The sequence below is a fragment of the Passer domesticus genome, chromosome 1, assembly GCF_036417665.1.
Source record: "Passer domesticus isolate bPasDom1 chromosome 1, bPasDom1.hap1, whole genome shotgun sequence".
NCBI classification, from domain to species: domain Eukaryota; kingdom Metazoa; phylum Chordata; class Aves; order Passeriformes; family Passeridae; genus Passer; species Passer domesticus.
The window spans coordinates 11,400,399-11,428,069 of record NC_087474.1 but is presented as its reverse complement, the minus strand read 5'-3'; the positions used below and the strand labels follow the sequence as shown (position 1 = coordinate 11,428,069).

Below are 27,671 nucleotides of genomic sequence, written 5' to 3'. Positions count from 1 at the left end.
GAAACAGATATTGGACTTAGACAAAAGACCAAAGCTCATGAAATTAAGGAGCTTGCTACTTACACTCCATAAAAGCTATAACAAGACAGGAACCAAAGCAAGACTTTTGAGTAATGACTGAGGACACATCAATGGTTTGTGTCCCTTGAAACCACCTTTTCATAGATATTAGCAAAATGAGGCAGACGAGAGAGGAACAAAGGGTATGAGCAGCTGCCATGTGAGCAGTTCCCAAGGCCAGAGCTGGCTCCTGAGCTGTTTGCTCTGACAGGGCCATCAGGAGAGGAGAGGACAGGTTTAGGTTTCCTCACACACATGCCTTCAGCATTCATTTCTGATGCCTGTGAGGTTCTGTCCTGCTCTTCACTTCTGATAATTTACCCACAGCACTTGGCTGGAAACTGATACCCAGACTGAAAAGTTAATAATGTTCACAGAATGACAGAAGAATCTGGGTTGAAAGGGTCCTTAAATATCATCTAGTTCCAACACCCCTGTCATGGGAAGGGACAGCTTCCACTAGACCTGGTCGCTCAAAGCCCCATCCACCCTGGGCTTGAACACTTCCACTGCCTCACTGCCTTAAAAGTGCATTTCCAATATGTAATCTGAATCTACCCTCTTTTAGTTTAAAGCTATTCTCCCTTGTCTTTTTACTACATGCCCTTGTAAAAAGCTCTATCCAGTCTTATAATCTTCCAGGACCGCTTTAGGCCCTGGAAGATGTTAGAACATCTTTCTGAAACCCTCTCTTCTTCAAACTAAACAACTCTGGCTGTCTCAGCCTGTCTTCATAGGAGAGGTCCTCCATTCCTCTGATCATCTTTGCAGCCTTCTCTGAATCCAGTTTAACAGGTCCATGTCTTTTTTATGTTGAGGGCTCCAGAGCTGGATGCAGCATTCCATGTGGGGTCTCACAAGAGTGGAGTTGAGGGGAAGAATCACTTCCCTCGCCCTGCTGCCCACATTTTCCTTGATGCAGCACAGGATGAAGTTGGCTTTCTGGACTGTGGGTGCACATTGCCGGGTTATATTGAGTTTCTCATCCACCAACCCCCCAAGTCCTCCTGAGAGCTGCTCCCAATCCATTCTCCCTCTATGCAATCTGTCCTTGGGCTTGGGCTTGCCCCAGTCCAGGTGTAGGACCTTACACTTGCCCTTTTTGAACTTCATGAGGTTTGCACGACCCCACATCTCCATCCTGTCCAGGCTCCTTTGACAGCATCCTTTCCCTCCAGTGTCAGCCCTTCCACACAGCTTGGTGTCACTGCAAATCTGCTGAGGGTGTACTCCATCCCACTGTCCATGGGGCCAAAAGAGCTGTTTCCTCTCCTGAAACAGAGAAGCTTCACAGTTTTTGTGAGCCAAAATAACAATTCAAAATAGCAAACAAAATATCAATTCAGTTAATCATATATTTTGATTTTACAGCTGTGAAACATTGACTATGTAGTTGGAGCACTTATTCCTTTCCTATAATTAGCATAAATAAATTCTTCTATAAAATCAGAAGTATTTCTTATTAAAACTATACCGCAACTGGAAAAATGTATTTGTTTTCCCACCTTGTGTGTATGGAGTGTTAAAATCAATAAGTAAAAATAACCATTATGATAATTTTCAGATTTTTCAGTAAGCCTGTATAATTTTTAAAAAAGTAGCATTATTCTCAGAAAACGTTTACAAAAATTTGCCAGCAATGAAAACTTCTGATGTCTTACAGGTGGTTGAAATAATTTTCACTATCATTGTAGTTTCCCTGAATTTAAAATTCTCACAAATTTTTTTTTCCAAGGACACCAACTGCTATTATTGTTGAATCTATGCTACATCATAAAAATGTTCTCCCAATTTAATTTAGTAATTTAATTACTCAATACCTGTGAGGTGCAGATCATATTATTGGTCAGTAAAATCTTCTTACATATTGCCTAGTAAAATCTTGTGATTTAATAAACATAAACAAAAACCCAGTCCTGTGACTTACATTCATGTGCTCACCATTGATTTTGCCAGAAATCCACATAACGAGATCCATTCCCACAATACACAGAGAACAAGGAAGTCTCAGCATTCAGGGGCACAATCAGTAAAAGAAACCCTAGACTGGAGTACTACCAGCTTCAAAGAAAAAATCATGTTTCTTTTTTTATTGGTTTTCTTTTCATTTTTTCTTAATTTTTTTAAAATATTAGAAATATCTCTGTCAGACTCAACTTGCACATGATGCTGGATTTAGGAAAAAATGTTGTAGTATTAGTGAGGAGTAATTAAGCTTATTCCTCTCGATAGAACACTAGAGACAAACAAGTGTAGGATATGTTTGCTGTGCATTTGGAAGGGTGACATCATTTTACATGCTTCTCAGCAATGCTTCTCGCTGAAAATGAGAGAATTCCTTCAGGGTATCTTACTCATAGCCTTTCATCTTGCAAATAATTCATATTAACATGGAACCATCACTGCTGTTTCACCTATTATTTCTCTTGTGTAGGAAATAATGTACTTGGGAAGTGTAGCCCACCATTGATAAGGTTTCATCAAATAGTTCACGAGTCATGGCTATTCTCAGAAATCTTCAGAGAAACTTATTCCACACTGCAAAATAAAATAAAAAAGTAAACAGATAAATAAAGGTTTCATATATAGAACAATTTACGTTTCATTCCTTAACAATCCACCTTACACAAACATTTACCCAAGCTTTAATCTAATAAGTAGTCTCATGACTGTTCTCCAGTGAAGCAGAGGGCCAGCACCAAGGGTGTCAAGCAATTGAGTGTAATCCAGTGCCTGACACCCTTAAAGTGTCTGTACTTCTTATTGCTATACAACAAACTTTATTCAACATAAATTTCCTCAAGTACAAAAAGAAATGTGTCTATAAGAAAATGAGTTTTTCTGTTTTCTGGATAAAATCTCACGTGTTGGAAATGTTACTTTCTCTGGAGCTAATTTTGCACTGTACGCTGTACACTCTTCAGCTACTATGCTTTAAATGACACTCATGTTCATACTACAGCTGGGAACCCAACAATGCAAGCATTACCAAGAAATATAAATGTGAATTTTATTAACTGGCCTCTGCTTTTGCAGGTTCTAGATGAGACACAGTCATAACAGAGATCTCAAAGACACAAATGATAAAGGTAATTTGGCACTTGTTATGCACCACAGCTTCCAACAAGATGCCTGAGCTTCCAGAGTGTGGTCTTGAGATGTCACTTAATGTGAAGGATCAGCAGAAGTCCAACTGGCCTTCTGATCAAGAAAAGGCTGCATAAGCTTTGGATGACAACAGCAGAAGCAGGTGCTTCTGACACCCTGTTTCTGGCAGGTCCAGGGGTCTGAGGGGTTGCTCTGGTGAAGGCTGAACCCTTTGTTCTGCTGCAGACAGAGAGGATCTGGAACCAGAACTGGCAGAGCTGCACCAGCACAAACCCCTGTGCTGGCTCAACTTTGGTTGAATTACACTGATTACTGCACTAAATATTCTATCACAAGTCAATTTCTCTGAGCAGCAAATCACTAAAGAATACAGTATCAGCCCTTACCATGTGTTAGGTCACACTTTGAAGCAATGTGAGAAAGAAACAATAAAACATATTTATATATCATCAGTAAGACAATGTTACCATGCACTTCATAAGGTTTCTGTATGCAGGATCTCCTCAGGATTGCTGTCTCCACCTGCTCCCTCCAGACAGTGATGCAGTGGGCTCCGTGTATGTTGCAGACAGTGTTAGTGTTCATTCCAATATACTAGGACACTTTATAGGACCTAGTCATGTCCTCTTTGTTCCAGTTGTTCTCATTGTCTTCTTTCAACGGTTGTAACATCCAGGATTAAATAAGACTATGTTCAATGATTTCTACTGACTAGAAAACCATTGCCTGACCTTGTCATTGAACTTTCTAAATAGCATATCTCAGGGAATTCTGAAATATATAATTTTTTTACATATAAAATAGAATTATATCCACTGGAATGATAAAGCCAAATAGAAGAATGATCTAAAGAACTGGATTTTTTAGTTAAAATCTGCTCAAAGAAAGGATATTATTCCCCTTTTCTTAATTGAATAGACTAATTACCAACATATAAAGTAAAACAGGTTTTCTTCTCTTCTATGTTGCTCTTGGTGTAACGAAAGCACTCCAATAAGACAATGATTTCCAGGCAAGATCAGTGAAGGACAGGACTCATGAGTTAAAAAGAAACCAAAGTGTGCAGTGGTGCCTAGAAGAGGATAATTCCACACATAGACAAACAAATGCTTGGTAACTTCATTTGTGGAAGTTTAGTTCAGATCCAAGAAAGATTTGATGAAGCAGGTGGAAGTTACTTTCCTAAACATTTTGATATATCTGTCTTCAGCTTTTCAGGTGACTGCAGAGACAGACAGATGCTTAAGAATTGAGATATTGGACTCTACCTGAAAGGACACAGGTTCATAGCCAAACTAAGTTTTTGGCATGGCATAGCTTTGAATTATTTTGGTTAGGTTACTAAAATTTTCAGGGCCACACTTTTTGTCTTGCAGAAATATGATTGCTTTTCTTCAAGAAAAATAAAAGGAAAACAAAAGAGAAACTATTTTTAAGTCTCTACATTATTTTCTTCAATTGAAAAGTGTTTTCCTTTGTAACTTAATGCATACAAAAAATTTCTGTTGATTGAGAAATTGTTTAGGAAAGAATGCAATTGCTTTCTTGGCTGCTCACTTTGATTCCTTTTCTCCCTGGCATTGGTATAAGCTTTCCAGGAATTTGAAGATTTAGAGAATATAATTTTGTTTATGGGGTATTTCATTCAGTATTTCTCTTCATTGGTAAATCTTCCCGTTCAGTTTCCTGTGCCTACCATTAATCTCCAATGTACAGCACAGCAGAGAAGGTAGTTAAGCAGCTTACATGAAGGCTAACTGGCTGCATGAACAGTCTGGTGCTTCTCTGACAGCCTGACAAGCTTGCCTTCCTATTGAATACACAGGATTGCAGCTCATTTCTTAGCAATGCAGAAAGTCTTCCCTTTCACCCTCTGAATATCAGTTTTGTCTAAAACAGCTTATTAGAAAAAAAGATTAAAGACATTGGTCTTCAAACTTATTCTTTTTTAAGCAACTCTCTGAAGCAACCTTCACCATGTGCCTGGAGATAAAATATAATCTGTTTTCAAATATTTCATATATTCACTTCATGCATTTTAAGCACTTAGACTATCCAAGTGCACTGCCCTCTGTGAGGAAGTGTGGTGTCAGCTGGATTCTGCATATGCTTCTCTATAATGTTTTCATGATAATGCTAATACACACTTCCTCCTTTTTGTCACAAGTAAGCTTCCAAATTCCTTCACACAAAATCTTAACAGACATTGTTTTCTTCAGAAGAACAGAAATGGAAGAGGTGTGAAAAATAAGCTGAGTAGGGAGGACCTGTGACATTCCTGGAAAGGGTTAAATCTTCACTTGTGGAAACGTGAAGGGTACATATATGAAAGCTTATATGGACCTTTTCATCAGCAACAAAAATTATGAAGATTTGTTTCCACCTTTCTTTAAGCCTCTTGGCAATACTTGCAGGACTTTTCCACACATTCCTTGCTACCTTCTCTCCTCCTGTGTCTTCCACGTGCTTGGCTGGACAAGCAGCAGCATATGCTGCAGCAGATTTACAGCTGCACATGTGCTGACTGTCCAAACATACATGTGTGCTTACTGGCCAGATGGCTGCTCCCTCCTGAAACAAGCAAATTATTGCATTACAAAGCCTCTTCCTTCAAGGAAATGCTGATTAGAGACATCGCTATAACCAGGAATTCATTCATGTAAAATGAGTAGGAACTTCTATTATTTGAGGAAATAAGTTTTTCAGACTTGGTTATGAATGGACAAAAAACTCCAGGGATGGCAACGACACACAAACAGATGGAGAGTTTTGTCTTCCATCTCCTTTGTGAAATATATGCCCAGATTTCTCATTGAACCATGAGAAACAGGAAGGATAGCTAAGTGGAGAGATGTCAAAAAACCTACCTGGATCTGAAGTAGCCTGAAGATTTTTCTATACAGTTGTGTAGTGGTTTGACACCTCTTCTTCTAATAGCATTCATCACAAAGCAAGTTCTGAAGGTAAATTTTGCCCAGAGGGACCGGAGAGAAGTTACCTTCCCTGTTGATCAATCCACAGCAGAGGATTACAGTTACTCTTCTAATTCAGTCCATGTTGAGCTTGGTGGGCTTAACTCTAATGGCAGTAGAAGATACAAGCAGCATTACTAACAATGGTACTGTGAATAAAATGTTCTGTTTAAAACTCCAATTTTTTGAAAGCATTAATCCCCCTTATGTTATTCTAAATGTGCATGAGAAAAATCAGAGAGCAAGAATTTCTTAGGTTGCTACAGAGGAAAAGTAATTTCTGACTTTGCAGTGTTTGTTCTGATGAAGAGGAAAGGAATTTTTATGCCTGTCCTGACAGATGAGATGATCCCTTGCCTACCTTTAGACATCCATCATGCAGGCATTTACATCTAAGTTGGTCACTATCAAGATCTTTACAGTTAATGGGAAGAAATGAGCCTGTAAAGGGTTTGGCTGAACTCTTTTATTTGTTTCTTTTAAAGTGGTACAAGCTGATCCTTAGAATTTCATATTTAGCTCCACTGATTAGAGAAGTCACAAAAATATATTTCAGCCATAAATAATTTTGCACTAGATATAAAAAAATTGCCCAAAATCAATGTTTTAATAAAAAAAAAATTAACCAGGTTATAATGAAATTTGAATGTACTTTTCATTAGGTTTTTGTTGTTGTTGTTTGGTTGGTTTGGTCTTTTTCCCCAAGAATTTCAATGGGGTTTTTTTATATACAGACTGATTCTGGCCATAGTCAACATTAGCTAGAACATTGCACTTCCTAAGCAGTAAGAAGAAATTTATTTTCTGGTGTTTTCTGTACTATCTTTCCTATACAGTATATTTACATCAAGAACAAAAGAAAGCAAATTTAAGCTCTACCTGGGCTTAGCTAAGTCATCTATTCACCTCCTCACTCCCAGTACTCACCTGTTATTCTCTGCTCCTCTCTGTGGTCCCCTGCCAAAAGGAATCCCATTTTGATTTTAGGATGCTTTAATACAGCAATCTTTTGTATAGCATCTGTTTTCATCAGCTTGTTTAGCTTTTCTGCCTTGAGCACTTTGAAAGTGTCTGATGAATGAGCTGCCCAGTGGAACAGTTTCACGGTCCCTCATCAGTGGGGATCTTATTGGTGATTTCAGTGAGCTCACAAATTTAGAGGGGCTTAAGTCTCTCGAGAGTTATTGCTACAGCTCTAATAAGAAGGTGTTGATGGGCCTTTGGCAGCGTTTTGCAAGGCTGACTCAAGGTTATTCACAAGCTTTTCCACTGTACTTACAGCATATTATTTGTATTGTCATATTTTTGCTGCTGAAAAGATTAAGGAGAATCTTTTTATACTGAAAAGGACAATGCCTAATACTCTTCTGTGTTTTCCCCATTTTAGTCTTCCAAGTAATCTTTTTTTTGGGGGATCATGACCTTGTTTTTGTTCAGAAGATTGTCTATAACTGCCCTTCTTAGAAGAAGGAAATATACTTCTGTTCCTTATAACCTAGTCTTATCTTGATTTTATTAGTGTAAATTAATTATGGGAGAATGATGAGTCATCATGACAAGGTGGCTATAGAAAATTACATTTATTCAAATTAATCTTACATGAAGTTAAGATTCTCTTACACCACAATTTTTCTATGTCCCTTGATGGTTTAATATTTCTTCCCACTTTATTACCTGCAAGTAAAAATGTATTTATTCCTGTCATGTTTAAGAAGTCCGTGCACACATGAAATATGAATCATATGTATGCAAGCATAGATCATCAAGCATACAAGCACAATAAATTTTTTCTTTATATGAGTAGTTGAAAAGATACTCCAACAGTTGGATATCTGGAGGGGTATTTTATTTAGCTAAAGACAACTGACAAAGCAACTGCACTCTGTTTTACTGTGTTTGTAACTGTCTGCCCACTTGTAACTGTCAGTCATTTCATAAAACATCTTTGATCAGCCAAATACATTGCCCCTGTGTTCCTCTGGAACTTGTAGAATGTAGCAGGTCATGTAGATATATGAAATGAAATAATTGAAAGTAGAGCTATTCAACTAAGAACTCATACATTGTATCACAAGAGTAACTTTTTTTTTTTTTAATCTACTGTGCAACAGCCTTAGGGGAAAAATAAATAGGTTTTATACTTTAAGGTAATTTGACTGTAATGAGGCAAGCTGATGGGGTGGGGGGAGCGAGCTGTAGACTTTTCATGCAGCAGTCTTTTTGGAGGCATAAGATACCTCCACAGAAGGCAGATGCTTTTGTTTGAATAGCAGCATGTCATGCAGATGTACACTGGGCTTTACCAAGTGTAATATCTGAAAGAGCTGTCAAAAGAAATAATCCAACCACAAAGCCAACTCTGTAATTTTAAAAATATTTGCATGTTGCCGCTGCTGCCTCATATGATGGCATTAGAAGAGCATGGAATTTGAATTCACGAAAGGTGTTCCCATCCCCACAAAGTAGGGATTATTTCCTGTCGCAGTGGTAGGCTCCCAGAATGCCAAGTCATTTGCACTGCATGAACAGATTGCATAATTATCTGTTGACTTTCTTGAAAAGAGAGTTGGCAGTGCAGTGTGATTAGGTTTTCCAGAGTTGGCAAATGCATAGATGAGCAGGCAGACACATGAGGACCATATCAGTGAAATTTTTAATAATGAGCAAAACCTCTTGGGACATTTTTGTTAAACATAGGGATGAAACACCTCAAATGTGAGATATTCGTTTGGTTGATTTGACATGTGATGCTAAGTTGAATTTATGTGAATACGAGCTGGGACTACCATGTTGCTGAATAAGGTTGGAATGGTATCCTACTAGCAATCTTCTTGTCTTACTGAAAAAATTATATTTTTTATAAATCTTTTGGTGTTGCCATCAGAAAAATACAACTAAAATATTTTAAACTCAGGCTTGAAAAATTACAAAGGACCTGTAATCTTACTTTTTAAGTAAATTCTTTTTAACCTCTTCAGCAAGATCTGAAGCCCTTTGTAGATGCTTGTGCTATTTTTAAGTGCTCTACAGAATGATATTAGCAGCATCTCAGTTGTGAGTTCACTTCTCATTCTTCTGTGAATCTGAAGATCTGCCATTGCACACTTGGCTGGATTCTCTACACCAAATTGAATCTGAGACTTAGCTTGAGTCTGTTGCTGCAACACACTTGGAGCAGACCCTCACAGTACTTTTCTACAGATATAATGTTAAATAGGATAAGTTTAGGGAAATGATAAGTGAATGAACCTAATTATACAAGTTGATTTTAATCTTCCTCCTCGGTAATCTTCCAAAACCTAAAAATTAGCAATAAATCTGCTCAGCAGAAGACCTTTCCAATCACTTCCTCACTGGATGATCAGCCTGGTTTGATGAGGATGGCAAATTAAAGCCTGCAGAAAAAAAAAATGTTTTGCAATACATGGGTGACATATGAAAGGTGCTCTGTTATCTCTGTTCTGTGGCTTGGGCTGTTCACTTACATTTACACTCATAAAAGTTCCATAGTGCATTCTGGAAATCACAAATCTATAGTTTATGAAAAAATAAAATCATTTGAATGGGAGGCTCCAGAAAATAGTGCAGAGATACTAGGCTCCAGATCTACCACTCAGAAGGTACAAAAGGATTCCAGAAGTTAGTGAAATTGTCACACTGGATGGAAATTTAAGTCCAAAATGTATTAACTTTTTTACATTGGTTAGTAGAAAAAATAGTAGAAAGGTATTCTTATGATTGTAGAGAAGTTTTGATCTAGAATTTTCAGCCACATTACAATATGTTTGAATGTGTTCACACTAGGGAAATAACCTATATTGTTATGTTTAGGTTAGGTGGCTCTTCCTTGTATCTATCATAAGTACGGGTATTTTTCTTTTCCGTAATTTAATGAAAAGTAGTAAAGTAAAACTGTTAAAATATGGTATCAGGAAGGAATTCTGGTTTAGATGTCCAGCTTTCTGAGTGCAAATATAGATTACATAGAAAATAAAAGTGCAAAAATTTAAAAATACCTTTAAATATTTTCCATCAAGTAAGTATTCTATAGGCTTACTGGATAATGTGAAGATGACAGATATTCTATAGATTAAAGATTGTGGAATTTTAAAATTCTGGCAGTGTATTTCCATAGGTATGTTTGAAAAATCTTTGAATCCTTTCAACCATTTTTCATTTCTGATTGGGGATCAAGTATTGCAAGGTGCATATGAAAGTAAGTAATTGATTCAGAAGAGAAATCAGAGGTAAAAACTGCAATTTTCTCCAAAGGAAACCTCCCATGTTTTGAATTTTTAGTAGCTGTCTGTGTGTTATTAACAACCGTACTTAGATTTGACAGGCAAGTAATAATGTGGTTATTCATCTCAAAGACAGTGGACCAGAATACATTTCTGGCTCCATAAATGCATTTTAAAAGCTGAAAGACAAATTTCATTATAATACAGAATGGGGATTTGGTAAATGTAATCTTTGGGTTTTTATTGGTAGATAAATCTTTCTTTTCCTAAAGCTGCTGTTTGGGTTTTAGAAAGTTTAATAAATAGAGTATGTAGTCCTCTATTTATTAGTAACACTAATATTTGAAAGCTGCAAGTGCTGCATCCATTTCAGAATACATCTGTCAACCCATCCTGCACACAATGACACTGAACACAGCCCAGTTACACCAATTTGAACCTGGTTCCACAGGAATGTATTATCTTTCCTGAAAAAAATATTGTCCGGTCAAAGCTAAGAGAAGACAAATGATGAAACCCTGTTCCCAATAAAACCTACTGGAATTTGTCCCTAGGTTTATAGAGGTGCCCATGTAATGCCCCAGTGGGATATTTTAGAACATCAGGCACACACTCAGGTGTACTGACTGTAGTTGTTTCCACTCATGGCACATTTTGTAGTGTGCATTTTCCTTACTTCAATTTGATCCTTAGTTTTCAACAGCTAAGATTTTAAGTAATAAAAAGTTTAGCTTAATAAAAATATATAAAAGATATGGCAGTATATTCGTCTGCATTTCCTAAAGTAACTCTGTCAATCTTGTTATATGTAGAAATGGCAAATAGAAATGAAGTGGATGTTGGATATTGCCAGAAATAGTATTGTAAGTTTTCAGCACTTCATTGATTACTATGAAAAATTTAATGGCAGAATGTAAAACTTTTGGTCTCTTAAGGTCTTTGTTTTCTCAAGCATTATATTTTTAGTAACCTTCTCTTGATGGTGCTGAATGCGCATCTATTTTTCATCAATTAGTTTACCTGTAATTATTCTTGTTGTTTTTAATCAGGAAAAGACTTATGCCTTAAATATCTGTTCAAAAACCCATATAATTTCATTTCTTTCAAAGTACTACATTCAAAAAATCATTGAATGTATGAGTTAGGATAGCAATAACTGAAATAATAGTAGTTTCACCTGACAAGATTGAAAAAGTCCAGACATAAAGCAAGTGTCCCATGTTCATGTAACTTATAAAATAAAGGCAATTCCTTAGGAATGTAATTTAATAATGATATAAATGACAACATAAAGTTGTGAACTAGTGAAAGCTGTCTCCTGCATGGTTCATAGAAAAAGAATATTTCTTCTTTTACAGCTGTCATTTTAAAATTGGTATTCATAAAATATACACAGGAAAAAAATACTTGGAATTTATTCTTTACTCTCCCCAGGGAGTGCTAAATTCTGGTTCGTTGTCATAGTCTGCATGCTATCCTTTCAGCTGAGAAACTGTGTGATGAAGGCTTATCTTGTTTATGTGAAGTTCTGCCAGATTAAGCACATTGTTCACCCCAGTCTATGAAGGAAATGAAGTGGAAGTTTTTCTCTGATTACAATAGGAATTGTGTGAAGTCCTAAAATAGGTAAATACCTTCTAATTCTTTGGCCTTTTATATTTAAACCAGCAATACCATGATACATATTTTGTCATACAACATTGCTTCACTTTCCACATGTGTACAGACTCTTCAATAGTGAGGAGAAAACAAAAGGATATATGGGAGTGTGAATGCTAAATGGCAAGACAAGCAAGAACAAAGTCATTGCAGGCACCTGACTGTCAGGTGGGAACAGGCACAGCCAGAGCTGTGGCCCTGCAGAGGATCATTAAAGAGCCTCTTTTGTTTCTGTTCACCCCAAGCTGCCAGGCCATCTGTAAATGTGACATAGCTGAAGCTGTGAGCTTTGGACCTTCTGGACTGACTTATCTCATTCCCATGCTTGGTCCTTTTGTCTGAAATTTCTAAGTGCTTCTCCATTCAGGAAAAAAAAAATCTGCATCCTAGAGGTACTATTGAAGACTTCATAAAATTTACAAATCATTTAGCCTTTCCTTCTTAATAACATTTCTGTAAATTATTTGAATTTTACTCATTTTTTAAACTCATTAACAAATTACAAACACAGAATAGTTTATTAAGTTGCTGCTTCAGATTTGCACTGAATTATACCATGATGAAAGATTTTGTCATGTGATAACTGTTGCTCTGGTGGACTTGTTGGACTCAATCCACCTTTGAGGGGTCATATAATGGCATGAACCAACAGTAATGTTGTTAGGTTCTCTGTACTTGTCAACAAGAAGGCCAGGGAATTAATGGAATTAACTACATTTCCATTTTTAGGTCTTCCTTCTCATAATGCTACTCTGGGATATTTCTTTTGTCATTGTCTTTATTACACTGGAATAAGTCAAAAAACAGTTTTTTGTTTATAAATCACAATGCTTTCAAGTAGTGTGGCAATAAATTCTGATTCAAAGCACATTTCAAAACAGAAACAGAGTTATGGACAGCAAGAACCTTTCAGAAAATATATATCTTCTTTGTCTATCTCCTCACTGCAATTAGTCTCATCCTTTGTCTGAACAATTGTTGGTTCAGGAGATCCCCAACCAGTAAATGAAAAAGTTAAATACAGATTGTCTGGTTTTCTCTCATGAGCAGCAATGTTTGAGAACCAAATAATAAAAATAAGAAAAAACTAGACACTAATAATATTGGAGACAATCTTCTGTGAGCTTTGGGTACCCCTTCATCTATACATTGTAAAGCTTTGACAAGCATGTGACCATCCCCACATATAGTTAAATCAAGAATTTTGAATTGAACGCTACCAATCTGCCATCTTTCACAAGTACTCAACCCTCACAGAAACTAAATTCGTATGACACAATCTCTCTTGAATCCCCCAAATCAGCTAATCTATAAGTAATACAGACAGAAGGCACAAAACACAGTTTATACCCTTTTATCCACCTGCTATCAAGTCAATGCACGTCTGTTATCTAACCTAAATTGTTGGCAGCAAAGTCAGAATGAGCTTTCTCACAGTGATTAGATGTCACTGCTGGCTCTGTCTCTAGCAGCATATGCTACTAGAATATATCTGTCCTATAAATTGGAAGACTTACTATACCAGCTATCATTTTGTTGAATATCAGATGGATGGAGCTCTTTATTCACAAGGTCAGACATACAAAGTGAAATGCAAAAAGGACGAAAAGATTCCTAATATCTGCCTAGACAGCAGCCCATCTCATTTTGTGTTTTTCTTAGAAGTTGCCCAACATTAAGCTACTTAGAACAAGGTATAATAAACCCCACGAGGAGAACTGATCTGTCCACAAATTTTATATACTAAAATATAGTGATTTATATTATCTTCTGTAGATTTATTTCATTTTTAAATATATCTGTGCCATAAGTGCGAGTTCTGTGTATCTCTTCAAATTTTTGAATTGCAAGAACATCTTGAAATTATTACATTTACAAGCTACGTGGGTGTTTTCCAGAATCGCTTTTGCTAAGCAGTGCACAATGTGCTATTTCAAATTTTTATTGATTATTCCTCCTTCTTGTATTATGGGACAAATTGTAGTGGAACATCTGCTTTACTCTTTATAGCTCATTCATTATTTCCTCTAAGCTTTTCATGCATTACTTACCCTTAATAATTTTAAATAGCCCCCAATTTTCAATTTCTTTTGATGTAAATTTTTCTCTATAGCTTTAATTTTTTTCATGTCTTTGATTCAATTTGGTTCTTACTGTATGTATTGAGTTCAGGTATCTAGAGACATGTTCAAGCTGAAAATCTGAAGTTATTTCATTTAGTGTCTTAGCACTTTCATGTTTGTTTCTATTATGTTACATTACACAGGAATTAAGTTCTGACCACTGCTGCATCTTCAAATATTTTCCTTGGCTGTCCTAAGATTTTTCCCTCGAATATTTCTTTTTCATATTAAACTTAGATGTATAGCTTAAATTATTTCTTCTACTTGTAGCATAAAATATCTTATTTACTCCCGTAACAATGTCTGAGCCAGCAATCATTAAAGCCTATGAAAACATATGAATTGGCTGGTTCACTCATCTGCTCTTTAAAAGGGCTGTGTTTCTCTCTATCTCATTTGCCACCATGTGCACCAAAGAATGCATAATTCCAGTTTTATATGCATTCCTTGAGAAATGGTGGCTAGGTTCTGGACATGACCCAGCCTCTAAATCCTCAGTACAAACCAAAACTGAGATTCTGATGCCTTTAATTAGACTTGCAGTCAAGTCTTTCAAGGTTCTTTCCATTAAAAGAATAATACAGGTTTTGGAGTCTGGTGGCAATTTCTGAGGCATTACAGCTAATTATTGCTGGTGCAAGGCAAGTTCTTGATAGAAAACCAACTCATCACGAGTACCAATTAATCTTTGTCCCTGTCCTAGACCAGGAGAGAAAGGCAATTCTGGTACCAGAGAAGCTAAATAGCCCTCTGTTGATGAATGTCTGTTTTCATCTACCTTATGAAAGTCCAGGATGTACAAGGTACTAATTTAAATCACTGCAGCAGAATGTATAAAGTTTGGTAGCATAAACCCAGTCTTTGTTTTCCTTTGTGCAGGGGTATTTCTACAATACAGCTGAGGGAAGAGAAAAGGAAGGAGTTGGAGAGTGATGCTAAAATTATTCATCTACTGGCTGCAGGTATTTCTCCCAAAATAATAAAAAGGCAAGTTAGAGTAACAGTAAATTCCTGCTATGTTATACCCAATCTGAAAGTAAAATAATTTCTATTACTACAACTGCTTCATCTTCATTTTTAATATAAAATCACAGAAAAAAAATAAAGGAAGAAAAATATAAAAAACCACACACACAAAGACAGTAGTTATAAACTTAATTCCAGAATTGAAAATGCATCAGTTCTTGGGTAAGCAGTCTTCCCAAACACCTATCAATTCTATTTCCAAATCCTAGAGGTATAAATTTTCTCATCTGAGAAACTCACCACTGGACATAGTCCAGCAGATTACTTTATAACATGACTCTTGTGTTTCAGGAACAACCAAGAGAGGAAGCTTCCCTTTCTTTTTTGTGTCATCATTTGTTAGATATTTCCTCTAGTGATAGGGAATTTACAATCATTTCTTTCCAAGGGAACATGCTACTCACAAAACTATAGATTTTTTTCCAGTGCACTTCTTATTGAGTCCCAAAAATTCCTGGACTGCTTGCACAAACTATATAAGCATTTTTGTTGTGTTCAAAAATACCTTCAACCTTTCTGCATTTTAGGGACTGATGCAAAGATTTTTGAATTGCACTCATAACCCTTCCAATGATTTCTATGACGTTTTGACCACTCTCTTGGAATAGTTTGAGAGGAGAATTAATCTGTGATCAAATAGATAAAATCCTAAAGGTTTCTGAAGCTACATACTGCTGTCTCAAACAAGAATGCATTCTTCACTGAATTCAGTGGAGAATCTAGAATAAAATCTGAGCTAATGAATGAAGACTGAAACCTGCACAGGGTGCTAATACAGAAGCTTTTGTTGTTACTTTATTTTACTTTATTTTCCCTTCTCTGGTTTTGCAGTATTGAAGTCACAAATCATAACATCTGCTTTTAATCAGTAGTATTTTTTACTATTTACCAGTTCCTGGCTACTTTAACTGTTTTTCTTGCATGAGAGATAAGAAAGGATAAAATTTTTAAAAACTACTGTAAATAATATGTCAGAACCATACCCACTCATCTGAGAATTGCAAATCTCTTGATCTGCCTCTTCTCTTATTTGTGTTAAACTCACACTCATAAGGTTTTAATTCCTTCATTAAACTTTGTTTCAAATTTTCTTTGCCATGAACAAACAATACCATCCTATTGCCCTATCCTCTGCCACCTTTTCTCAACACCCAGAATCACCAATACAAAAATCAATAGCTAATATATTGAATTGCTGGAAAAAGCAAAAGCTTTGCAGCGTGACCCGTGGCAAGGTCATTCTTTCCCTCTCAGGCTACCAAAGAAACACAAACACTGGCCAGCACTGAGGACAAGGAACACCTTTGGATCCTGCCAGGCTGCTGTGGTGCTTGGCCACAGTGTACATGTCAACACACAGAGCAGGGTGTGCAGGATAAACACACACACGTGATTGTGCAGACACCCAACCCAACCTGGGCTTTGCAACTGCACTCTTTTACTGCTTATGAGAGCTATTGACTTTACAGATGATAAAATGCAATGTTTTTTCTCTAGCAATATTTGATCTTAATACTTCTCTTTAGATATGTCTTGAACTGGAAAATGTGATTTTCTGGAAGCAGCACAATTATAGAGACATGCAGGCTTGGCTCTTCAAAACCACTTCTCAGATATTTATTTGCTTTACAGGAACCTTTTTTATTGGTATTTTGAGACTGTTACTTTTTCAAAGAATCTTGGATGGACATTAGGTACCCTGGGCAAAAAGCAGTTCATCTCTTTACCAGGAGTAAATACTTCCAGCAGAAAAAGATTTGAAGCAACAGATGAACTTCTCTGTGAGCACTTCCAAAATTGTGTTTTTATTAATGTCTTTCATCTCAGCTGACAGGATAATTAATCATAATTATAAAGATAACCTGAGTTCGTGAGGCTCACTCTGAAATAGAGTAGTGAAATTAATTTCTAGATGGCCTTTGTATATACAGCAGGGTTTTCAACACTTGTGAGAGAAAATGCCTCCACTGAACACAAACATTGAAAATGACACACTCACCTTTTCTCTGGCTGAAAAAGAAATTCAACCAAATAAACAAAATACAGGTCAGATTTTCAGCTGCATAATTTTGAGAATGCCAGCAGTAGATGGCTGTGATGGACAGCAATATAAATATGCATATGTCATGGAAGCATGTATATCTTTCTAGAAATTTTGTTAAATACTTACTATACTACAAAACAGGTATAAGGAATTTATTATCAGAATGGTTTTAGAGAACAGAAACCTCTCTGTGTGCACAGGATTTACCTGCTACTGGCTTTGTATCCAGGGCAGAATGTCATAAAAGCAGCCCATTAACACTGAGCTTTTTCAGAGTCCCAGAACTGGGACTGCAGCCTTCACAGATGCTCTGCTCAAGGCAGGTTCTCTTTATGATAAATGCAGAGAAACATGCATTTTTAAGGTGTAATTCATCTGGCTTGTTTAAAGCAGTCACTTTAAGATGTGATGAATCATACCTTAGACTCCATTGGCAGTACTAATGAAAATTCCTTAGCTGCAAAGGATGTCTATGCTGACTGACTGAGACAAATTGAGCCCAAGAAGCTTAATATGGTGTAATCATTATGGTTTCCATTAGCAATTTTGCAAAGCCTTGCTGTATACATATGGGCAATTATATTTTTTGAGAATTAAGGCACCTAAAATTAATAGGCTTTCTCAAAGTCTGGGAACCTTGACTTTTCAGTGAAGGATAGACAGGCATCAGAATGAAAGCAGGTGTCTTTTGGTAATATTGGCTTTAATTTCTCTGTGTGTCAGCTGTTACATATATAAATTGAGAATTATAATATTAATCTTATTATGACCTGGTTTGTCTTTATTCATTCAGATTTATAAAGTGCTTGCTAAACACAAAAGGATACAAATGCCAAGCATTATTAGCTGTGTTATTCCTCTTTATTACTGTCACCTACTTATATGTATTTTCAGCTCAGTTTAAATTTTCACCCCCAGGTCATATTTCCTTTCTAACTACATTAGATATTTAACTGTCCATCACTGTGCCTTGAGCCCTGTGAATTTTCACATCAGTACATTTGTGATTCAGAGCATATCCCACAATGCCCTTTTCCACTCTATATTGAATGTGCTTTCCATATGCTATTAAAGATTCAGCATCACAAGCTATCATTTTATTAATTTTAAGACACCTTTTTTATCAACAGATGAACAATCATGATGATTAAAAATGCTTCTCCTCTCAAGGGCTTGTACAGTATTTTGCATTCTCTGGCATGTTGATTAGTTATGTTGATTGAAAATGAGTGAAAAACAGAGACAACTTATTAGCCAGTTTAGTTAGCTGCTACTTACATTAATGAAAATGTCTGGATGCATGCCTATTAAGGATACTTGGGAGTTCAGAGGTTGAGAAGTGATTCCTTTGCTTCTCTCTGCTGACAGCTTGGAAAGGATCACACCCAGGAATGGCTGTGGAGGCATGCACAGCCTCCAGAAGGAAATGCTGCTGCTCTGGGGCCCAGTCCAAAACAGAGCACCCCGAGAGCAGGGCAGCCAGGCTGGGTGGGTGTCTGCAGGCACCCTCTGAATGCTGGCACTGCAGGTGCTGCTTTGGCAGTCGAAATATTTATCAGCAGAAACAGAAGCAGCAGCTCCTCTCCTGCCACTGCTAACAATACAAGGCTTGCTTTCATTGCCACAGAGGAAACGATGGAAATAAGGGAGGGCATGGAGCTGAAGGAGAGCTTTGGGCTTTTTTTTCATAATTTATTTATTTATGGGGCCAACTCAGAGTGCCTTTAAGGAAGCAAAACAATTTCTTATGTATATGAATTTCATTTCAGCTGATGACAGGGAGCTTCATGCTGAGCACAAACCCCATTCTCTCAGCTGTGTACAGCTTGTAGGATGCACTGGTGGCCCGTGGTGGGGGAGGCAGGGAGAGGGCAGAAGAAATGTTGCCAAGGTTCTTCAACGTTTGGAATTGCAAGGATAAAAGCAGTAAAGTGATTTGCCCAAGGTGATGCAGTAAGTGCCAGGAACTGAATCCAGATCCTCTGAGTCACAGCCCAATGCCTTAATCAGCTGACCATGTTTCCAAGCATTTGGCTTTACAAAATCATTTGGCCTGATTTACTGGCAAAGTCATACGATAGTGAATTTTCCCACTACAAAAAGTCAATGACCTAAAAAAAAAAAAAAGAAGGCATAGCTTTTCTTTTTTTTTCCCTGTTAACTGGAAGTGTATCATACCTGAGCAATACTGTAAAATAAATGCTGAAAAGAAAGGAAGAGAATAGAAACCAAGCTTACTGGTAATTTGTTACAATAAACTGTGCATGGAATAAAAATCAAGTATCTTACCATCAAAAAAATGTCTGTTACATGCTTGCTGCCACTTGGATAATGACAAAGGCTTAAGAAAGAGTTTGGAGGACTTTGCCCATTATTCTTAGACACTGATTGTCCACTTTCTTTCTCCATCTTCTTTCACTCTTTCTGAGCAAATAAACCAGATTTGATCCTGACCTTGCTCTAAATCTGGAATCTACCAGAATTTGTGAGGTGTTTAATCATATGTACTCTGTAATGTCCATGTACCATGCTATTTTTTTTTTTGTTTTCTATTCATTCACATTTTGAATTTTTTTGAATACATATCTATATTAAATATAACATTCTTCCACTCTTGTGGACTTTGGCCAGGTACACAAATGCTACCACTTTCTGACACTTAGAGTTAATGCTGGCTTACTGAACAAGTCAGTGCATATCTGTGGGTTTAAACAGAGATCTGCTGAATTAGCACTGGAAAATTCAAATAGTTTCCATTTGTTTCCACTTGCTGTCCCAGTAGGAAAATGGATATTTTACTGCAACTGTGAAAAGCAGTATGAACTATGCTATTATGTGCTTAAACTGAGGTGAGGCACTCAGAACGCAGTTTTCCTTTGCAACCAAGTTTCAAGCCTTATTTTTACAGCATAACAACCCAAAAATTGCACCAAAGACATTCTTTTAGAGGGGCACAATATCAAAACCTTCTGCCCTGCAGGTTTTATCCCTTATGAATGGTGGTGGTTATCTCCAGAGAAGATCTGCTGCCTGGAGAGGAATCTCATACTGCATGTCACTGGTGTACAGCACAGATGCATTGCAGTTTTAATCACTGTACTTTGTAATCTTTTCAGTAGGGAAGAAAATTTCTGTCATGACATTCACAGGCATTTTTTGGGATACTTGTATCTGCCACTCTTTAGTTAGATTAATGGACAGAAAGTAGCACATAGGAAAACTGAAGAAAAAAAAGAACCCTTTCTTGTGGTATTTTGTTGTGAAGTCACCAATATATAGAAACAGCACGTGTCCACCAGCTCATAACATGTATTATTTCATTGTCTCACCTGCTCATTGTATTTACTAAAACATCTACTATGCAAAGTGTTTAAGTCTGTCCTTGTGCTCAGACAGAATTCACCTTCTGAGATCCTGCTAAAATCCTCGTTCGGGGAGAGAAAACAGAAACAGCAGCAACACAGAATGTAGAAATGGAGTGAGTAGTTGTCTCCTTGGCTGTGGCTAAGGTGGTTTATACAGCTCCTGGAGAAAAAGATAGCTAAGCATCAACTAGAAAGATTAAATTTTCTTTTTCTCCTTTCTTTTAAGAAGAAAGCTTATCCAAGAAGCAACTATCAGGCCAGGTGATTAACAATAAATAACCCTGCTTTTTCAAGTAAGCTTGCACATATTGAACCTCTTATGTACAGAGTACCCTAAAAGCCTAATGGAAATACTTCATCTGTCTGTTGGTGGTTAAAGGAAAGTTCACAGGATTTACAGATTTAGAAAAAACCCAATGTGATGGGAGAGTTTTATGATTTAGATGTATACACAAATTCCTAAACTGAGCCAGAAAAAGCTTTGGATAATTTTGAACATACCTAATATGATCAGGGGGAGGAGAATGAGAAGATGCTCTATTTTAGACATGACAATGCCTTTTTTTTATTAGATTTTGACTGATTAAAAGTCCAGTATAATAAAACACTATTAAATGAAGGATAAAGCAAGCTGGAGGTACTTCGAGTAAAAAGACCTTCAGATCCTCCTCTGATAGAAGAGAATGGAATAATAACCCTGTGTCATCTGCCCATTTCAAACCAGGACTTTCTGTAGGTTTAAAAAAACTGAGAGGAAAAATATTCAGCAAGATCTTTATACTTTTATTGCCTTTTATGGCATGGCAGCACACAAGAGAATACAAAGAGAAATGGGCCAAAAGCTATGTTCATGTAATCCTGAGTTAGCAGGCAGTAGATCAAATTTATACCTAAAGAATATGCTTCTCTGATAACAATAAAAAAGTGTGTTGTAAATTAGCATGAATATTAAGCATGGTAAGATAAAAACACATCTCATTTCTGAGTACAAAAATATCATTGTCTAATTTCCTCTGAAATGTGTCAGAGACATGCCTTTTATTCAGCATTTTGAAATAAAAATGGATAATATTACACTTCTCAATAGTATAGTTATGCAATTCAATGGGGGATGAAATGTCATGATTTAATAAATAGGATAAAGATTAGTAAAATAATCTAATCACTGTTCTCTCTTTTTTCAGTCATCACTGGGGATGGAAAAGAGCAGGAGAGGAAGATTAATTTGAGGCTTTATGCAGATATGGGTCAGTAGTCCACAGCTTTCCTGTTTTTTGTAAGTGCTAACATGCTTCAGCACAGAGAAGTTCACTGAGAATGAGGCAGTGATTGTAAATGAACCATACACTCCCCTGAGCAAGCAGCAAAGTGTGTCTCCTTGCACCCAGACACGACCAGGTCTGCTCTGCTACCAAGGAGTACAGAGGGTGCTTCTGTAGTGTCTGTAAACAGGTAGTTTTGAGTCAATTTTTTATCTTGGATGCTCTGCCTGGATTTAGCCATATTTGGAAGTAGCTTTGAGATGACCTTTACAATCTTACGCTGCATGGGCTCCTACAAGTTCTGGATAGACTGTCCTGCCTGTCCCATATTGCCCCACAGCCATTTCACACAGCCACAGTCAGATAGAGAGGGAGAAGCCTGATCTTGGACTAGTTTCAAGCTCAAGCTCTCAGATATTTCCTAGGTGTCTGCTTACATGCATTTAAGTCCTGCTTTGGAGCTACAGCCCTCCCATTGACCCCCAACTTCTTGGAGGTCCATAATTTAGAAAGAACAAGCTGTGGTAAGTAGGGCTGTGCAAGGCTCTGTCTCACTGTGTATTTTCTCAGAGGAACATGTTGTCTGAACGCCTACACCACTATTCCAGGCACTAGGCATGTTGAATTAATTACAGGCATATGATGGCACCCAGATGAGTCAGTGATTTCAGCAGCCACATATGATCCCTTCTACTTTCATGCAGTGGGGAGGCAGAGCCTCAGCTTGGATCTGATCTCTCAGCAGATTTGGCCTGCCCTGTGCTACACCTGACTCCCCCATGAGCTCTGTGTGGAGAGTCAGATACACAAAGTACCAGAGTGCTCTCACATGAACTGTTGTTAACAGACAGCATTTTTCCTGCCTAAAAAATATGCCTGTAGCTGGTCTCGTCACACTTCTCCCCACACACACATTTTGAGGTTTTCATCAGTTATTCATTCGGCAGCCTCAGGTTGCCATCAAGTCTGAAAGTCACTGCACAGTCTAGGTGCTTGTGAATTTATCATGTTACCTTTTTAGCCCCTGGCCTAAAGATTAAAAGCTCCTTCTGGGTTCACTTCAGTCCTGACAATGTAGCTGCATGATACATTTCTGTTCTGTCTCTGTCACCAGCGATGACAGGGACTTACTAGGGCAGGGTGCTGAGTCATAAAATACATCTAGAGCAAATTCAGTTCTTAGGAGAAAAACTAGGCTGGGCATAGAAAAATTGTTCTGTTTGAAATTTGGGTAAAAAGTCATTGTCATCATAAATTCCCTATAGTTAGGGTAGAGATGGTTTCTTTAGAAAGTAATAGCTGCAACTGAGCTGCAGGAACTCCAGACCTCTCTGGGTACAATTTTGGTGGGAGATCAGAAGAGCTGCATTATTTATTGCTAGTAAGTGCTATTCCTTAACATTCATCACAACCAGACCCAGGTGTATGCAAAGCAAGCCACCTGTTTTTCCTGTCTAATATGCCATGTTTATAAATCACTTACTGAAAAAATAATGGTGCTAATTGCTAGAGCAGCCTGACCTGTGCCACACTTTCTGGGCAGAATCTGTGGTCCTGTGAGGTGTCAACCAAGGAAGGAGAATGCTGTGACAGAAAAGCCAGAGGCAGCAAGTTATGAAGCAACTTGGAGAAAGAGCAGGCAAAAGGAAAGGTAAAAAGGCCATGGCTCTGCTGGTGCCATTGCCAGCAGCAGTGGGTTGGAAACCCAGGTCATCCCCTGCTGTCAGTGAAAAAGAAAGGAAGGTTTCCACTAAGACACGAGGGAGGATAAAGCAGCAGTAAATGACCACAATTTTTTTGGGGTTTGCCATCCCATTCTCCACTCACGCATCAATTTCCCTCTGATTGTCCACTCTTGGCCAGGAAGCCAAGCAATGCTTCAGCCCTTCATCTCCAAGGTGGCAAAATTCAGTTCAGCTCACACCGCTTGAGAGCCTTCAGGCAGCTCTGACGTTCATTCATGTGATGTTTAAAAGCCTGAACAATCATCTGACACTGTCAGAGCAAGTGCAGATGAGTTGACTCCCTGAGGCAACCCAAAACAATGTTTGCTGAGTCTCAAAAGCTGTTTACCATGAAAACATAGAACTGCTCCATGGAAATCTGGTGCTGTGCCTTGCATCACATGAGCACTATGTCAATGTTGCTGCTGTTTTCCCTGTTTAATCTGTCACACTTTTAAATAATTTACTGGATAAAGGTTCCTAGATGGAACAACTGAGATGTTTGCAATAACAGCAAAGTCCTGTACTGGACTGCCTGGGCAGAATTCGTGGTCCAGTGAGGTATGCAACAAAGGAAGGTGGGTGTTGCGATAGTAGTCAACAATATGTATTAATGATTTATTTGCCTTTCATATACTGGGGTTTAAAAAGCTTGGAACTAATTCATACAAAGCTCAGAAAACCTCTGTGCTAGTCGGAAACAATTGGTGGCAATGTTTGGATCGATGCTAGATGAGCTGTTGACTTTAGTAAAATTATTGATGAGATTTTATCCATGTGAAATTTGGGATCAAAATCAAACTCTGCAAGTTTTGCATTAAATATTGATATTCTGGCCTCACGTGGCAAAGTTGGAAGAGAAGAATAAATTAAGGTCCTTAACGTTTCACCTTCTCCGCTCCAGCTCACAGATGCTGCAGGCTTTGTTTTGGGAACTGTACTCCTCTTTCTTCCTCAGTTTGTATAAGGGACCTGCATCTGCCCTTTGTCCCACTCTGATATTCTCTGTTAGAAACCCTGGGAAGGGAAGGAATATTGTTTTTCCTCTGTGTTATCAGTGAATTTTGGGAGATGTGATGTTTCCTGCGTTCCCTCCTGCAAAGCAGGCCCTTCAAACAAGAGTGTGGTGAGGCACAGCTGAGCTGTGCAACGTCTATTTAATGACAGCTCTGCAAGGGCATCATTCTCTGGGGTTCACCCAAGGGGTGGTGATCCCGAGGATGGTGATTGTATATGTCACTATTCAGCCGGTTTCAAGTATCTGGGTTTTCACAGAAACCTCAAAGAATGCAAATCTTCCTTTTCAGATGAGTCATCCCAGAGGATTGCCCATGGCGCTGTCTGGGGGCAGGGAGAGGGAGATCCTGCAAACATTTTAGGAAGGACTGCAAAGGCTCTCTCCACCTGGTGGGCAGAGACACCTCAGCGTCTGTTTGAGGGCCCCAGGGGCTCACATCTGCTGTGCTACAGACCTGTTTGCTTCAGAAAGGAATGATCTGCAAGCCCAGCCCTTGGCTGAATTGTTGGCTGTAAAGTTTAGAAAATACCCTGCCACATGGGTGTGAAGTCCTGCACTTCCCTGCACAGACTGGGGAATTCTTTAGTATTCTTTAGTATCCAGTCCGGTGTATTCCCCTTTTGTTTTCCTTGTGAGTCTTCAGCCTAAAACAATAAAGCAGTTTCCAACAATAAGGGGATTTTCAGCTCTCTGAACTTAGTCATTTCCTATTACTCAAAAGAAGAAAATGTAAAAAAGTTCCAATTTAGAAAGCCTTTGGCTGGTGGTCCAGGCAACATTTATGTATCTGTTTTTACAAAGTTCTAAACTTTAGAACAGCAGGGGTGTTGTCTCTCTGTGAAAATAACATGATATTTTAGAAAAACTGTTGGAACTGGCATAGAAAATAACTTTAAACATCACATAATTTGCAGTGGACATTTGTGTTTCCATGGCAACAGAGAATGCTGTCCTCATTTTATTTTGTCTTGTAAGATATTATAGGAAAGCCTTTTGAACACTTTCAGTCTTTGGCTTTTTGTTACAAATTACCCAAATGTGCAAGAATCCTGTTTTGGAGGCTATATGGAATGAAATTTTGGGTATTAAGTGTGTGTTTAACTAAGAATTTTTATTAATAGTGTGACTTACATTAACTTCAATTTATCTGTGTCTCAAGGTTGACAACTTCAGTTAAAGAATAAACTTTCTAAATTGAGAAATAGAACTGATATTTGTCATAGGATACATATACCAAATATGTGTAGATCTTACTGACGTATGAATTGTCTCAATTTTGCTGGAAAAGAGATTCTTGTTAATTGCACTTACACATATGTGCAGAAGTTCTTGTGGAAAATGCTTCAGGCTTTTTGTCATGCTGGATTTTTAGGGAGCATATTTTTCCCCATAGTTTAAATATACTGCTTCATGATCAGTTTTACTCAATGTTCACAATTCTTTACAATATAATTTTATTAAATATCTAGTAGTGTTGTGCTGTCGTGTTTGGCTCAGGACACTGTCTTGCCCTGATCTGAATACTCATTTCAAGTGAAACAAAACCATTTTTGAGAATGTCATATGATCATCAGATCATTTAGGCTGGAAAGAGTTTCAGGGGGCCATCTGGGCCAACTGGTCTGTTTAAGCAGGAAAAACTTTACTTTTTCAAGTTCACAAGGTTTGTTGTGAACATTTCCAGCTGAGTTCTGTACACCTCTATTGCTGAATACCATGCAGCATTTCCAACAATGAATATCATGTTACAGCTTGGAGAATAATTGCTCTTCTTGCCTCTTTGCCTTTCCTTACACTGGCATCCAATGTGACCATCCATTTTTGAAGGCAATTGCAGAGACTGGTGAGAAATATGCATTTAAACAACCTCTGCACTACTGAAATCAGATGTCATTTTGAACACCTTTTACATATTTTACACTGAGTCCTTTAAATAACATTCTCTTTCACTGCAAGCACTGGCAGCATTGCGTATCATTCATACAGGTCTCTCTCTATCAACTTCTTTGTCTGGAATGAGTCTAAGAACAGGGAATTCTCTATTTTCAGCAACACTTTTTGTGACATCTTTGAACTTAATTTACAGCTCAGCTTACCTTGGTTCTACCTTGATTTCCTTCTGTTCACTTTTGTAAATCAGCATGCTCCTCCTTTCTACCAAAATGATGAAGCAAAACTAGACACTTTCCAGTCAAGTGCTTTTAGATACCCATTCTAAAGACAAGAAAAGAAAATATCTTGTTAGGTATACTAATTATTAATAAAAGCTACTGGAAGGAAATAGTACTGTTTAATTTGGGAGTTTTTCCTATACTACTTTTAAAATATTTCCCCAGATAGAGTTCTGTAAACTTCAGGCAACAGAAAATATTTCTAAACTCTCTTTCCAAAACTGCAGAAGCAGAAGCAGTCACCACAATTACAGAAATAAGAAGATGAAGCAGGATAAGCATATTACAACTTACCTGATTGCTTTTTCCTATATATGCCAAAACAAGATTAGAACAGCTGATTCAAGGGTGTCCGAAAGAGAAACTTTTTCCATGTCATTTTCTTATCATATGATTCCTGCAAAACACGTGTCCTAAAACAATAACAAACATTCTTTCATGATTCTAAGCAGTCCTTGTTCTTTAATCAGATGATAGCTTTTTGATCTAGATGTCTTGAACCAAAATAGTTCCTGTGTTTTCCTTTTTACAATTACAGCAAGTTCTATAAGGAGCTCTGTGCTATTGTGGGCATGGATATTAAGTAAATACAACAAATTAGGTGAATTGCTTAAGCTGAGGAGAAGTTCAGAGTTAATGCTCAAATTAATCTGCCTTTAACTTGTGGAGGGAGTGTAAGGAAAAGCATTACAGCAAGCATTACTTCCATATGTATTGTTAATGATCTCATTTATTTTATATTGTTTTGTCTCATATTCAGAGCGGAAAATTATTTACAAGTTGATGAATAAACACATGCTGAAACACAACAATCACTTTTGTAACCAAACTAGATGCTTTAGGAATGGGAAAGCCAAATAATAATGTGAAAACATGACAGTCCAAGGAAAGGCTTCCT

At 37.5% G+C, this 27,671-nt stretch overlaps 1 long non-coding RNA gene across 1 annotated transcript; it reads right to left on the bottom strand.

Moving 5' to 3' along the window:
- Positions 1–6: 6 nt before the first annotated feature.
- LOC135287037 (uncharacterized) lies at positions 7–27,187 on the bottom strand. Its single transcript, XR_010350945.1, has 5 exons — positions 27,068–27,187; positions 26,699–26,816; positions 6,036–6,171; positions 2,525–2,598; positions 7–1,332 (listed from the first exon to the last, which is right to left on the bottom strand). It is a non-coding gene; the product is annotated as an uncharacterized LOC135287037 (long non-coding RNA).
- Positions 27,188–27,671: the final 484 nt, after the last annotated feature.